The following is a 2500-nucleotide window of genomic DNA, read 5'->3' on the forward strand; positions in this document are numbered from 1 at the left end:
CAGAGAGGGAGGGAGAGAGAGGGAGGGAAGAAGGGAGGGAGGGAAGGAAGGAGGGGTGGAGGGGGGGAGAGGGAGAGGGAGGGAGGGAGAGAAGGGAGAGGGGAGGGAGGGAAGAGGAGGGAGGGGGGGAGAGGGAGGAGGGAGGAGGAGGGGAGAGGGAAGAAGGGGAGAGGGAGAGGGGGAGAGGAGGGAGGGAGGGAGAGGGGGGGAGAGGAGGGAGAAGAGGGAGAGGGAGGGAAGGAGGGAGGGAGGGAGAGGGGGGAGAGGGAGGGAGGGAGGGAGAGAGAGGGAGGAGGGAGAGGGAGGGAAGGAGGGGAGGGAGAGAGAGGGGGGGAGAGGGAGAGGGAGGGAAGAAGGGGGAGAGGGAGGGAGGGAGAGAGAGGGAGGGAGAGGGAGAGGGAGAGGAGGGAGGGGAGAGGGAGGGAGGGAAGGGAGAGAGAGGGAGAGGGAGGGAGGGGAGGGAGGAGGAGGGAGGGAGGAAGGGAGAGGGAGAGAGGGAGAGGGAGGGAGAGGGAGGGAGGAAGGGAGGGAGGAGGAGAGAGGGAGAGGGGAGAGGGAGGAGAGAGGGAGAGGAGGGAGAGGGGAGGAGGGAAGAAGGGAGAGGGAGGGAGGGAGGAGAGAGGGAGAGGGAGGGGGAGGGAGAGGGAGGGAGGGAAGAAGGGGAGAGGGAGGGAGGAGAGGGAGGGAGGGAGGAGGGAAGGAGGGAGGGAGAGGAGGGAGGGAGAGGAGGGAGAGAGGGAGGAGGGAGGAGGGAGAGGGAGGGAGGAGAGGGAGGGAGAGGGAGAGGGAGAGGAAGGGAGGGAGGAGGGGAGAGAGGGAGGAGGAGGGAGAGGGGAGGGAGGGGAGGAAGGGGAGGAGGGAGAGGAGGAGGGAGGGAGGGGAGGGGAGGGAGGGAGGGAGAGGAGGGAGAGGAGAGGAGAGGGAGGGGGGGGAGAGGGAGGGAGAGGAGAGGAGGGAGGGAGGAAGGGAGAGGGAGGAGAGAGGGAGGGGGAGAGGGGAGGGAGAGAGGGGAGGAGAGGGAGGAAGAAGGGAGGGAGGGAAGGAGGGAGGGGGGAGAGGGAGGGAGGGAAGAAGGGAGAGGGAGAGGGAGGGAGGAAAGGAGGGAGGGGGGGAGAGGGGGGGAGAGGGAGGGAGGGAAGAAGGGAGGGAGGGAGGGAGGAGGGGGGAGAGGGGGAGAGGGAGAGGGAGGGAGGGAGGGCAGATAATGTCAGCCTCACACTTTTTGCAAAACAATACACACAAAACCCTGGACCCACTTGTAGACATTAGACTCAGAAGTATATCATGATGTCACTTCCTTTCAATTCCAAAGCACTGACTGTCACATGACCTATGAGCCAATCAGGTGTGCAAACACACGGTTGCTTAATTGTAGACGCACCAATCAGGTTTAAGCACTACATAACATGTTTTGTACTGTAATTGTAACCTGTACGGGATACAGTATTGTGTGTGTGTGTCTGTTTACTGAGCTAACAGTGTCATGCATGAACACTGGGCCATGTTGTTGTTGTGATTCTCCGTGTTGACATGTTTACTGATTTAAGAATATGGAGAGAAATACGTTATATATATATATATATATATATATATATATATATATATATATATATATATATATATATATATATTATATCCTCAGTCTGCAGTGTTGGTCTTGTGTTTGGTGAACTTATTCAGTGTTATTCACAATGACTATTATCCCCCATACTTCTTATTATTCCGCCACATTTTTGTCCCGCTACTAGTCACGGAGCGTTGCCAACACATGCACACAAAATACATCAAAACGTGCGTAATGACCGGGAATGGTATGCTATCATTTGAATAAGAGATTAACCGTACGGTTTTCACGAAATCGGCAAAAACAACGGCGCAAAATTTCCCACAGACTTTAATGGGAAATCTTCAGGAAATCGCTTAACATTGCTGAAAACGACGCATCTTTGGGGCCGTGCTGTATCGCCATACTTTAATGTAGAGACATGATTAAACATTTAAACCGAAGACAAGACTTGGGCCTTTATTGGGCTGAATGGGCGTTCTGATATCAAGCATGGTTTTTACCAAATCACAGTTTACGTATCATCCAGTTTTCGTTCCAGATTTTCCGATGTGTGTGTGGGGCAGGACTGTTGAGAGTTAGAGGGGAGGACAGAGGGGGGAGCTGCAGTATGATCCTCTGAAATATCTCCAAACTAATGTCTCTCTCCTCTACAGTTTTCACTCTTCATACATCATGGTTGGTCAAAATGTAGGAAATGTTGTGCCGGTCTCAGACATGTAACTATGGAATCCAGCGGACTTAAACTTTTGGCTCTGTTCATACCAACTGCTGATAGAAACAATGAAAATAAATATCTGGAAGGACGCAGATGTTCCCTGTTTGTTACCTGCTCTGTGTCGCATATATTTGACACCACAAACATGAAATCCACATCAATGTGTTCCCCAGACCTTTATCTTTCTTGTGATGATAATATTTTTGCCGTTTGGACCC

The sequence above is a fragment of the Sander vitreus genome, unplaced genomic scaffold (genome assembly GCF_031162955.1).
Source record: "Sander vitreus isolate 19-12246 unplaced genomic scaffold, sanVit1 ctg288_0, whole genome shotgun sequence".
Taxonomy (NCBI): Eukaryota; Metazoa; Chordata; class Actinopteri; order Perciformes; family Percidae; genus Sander; species Sander vitreus.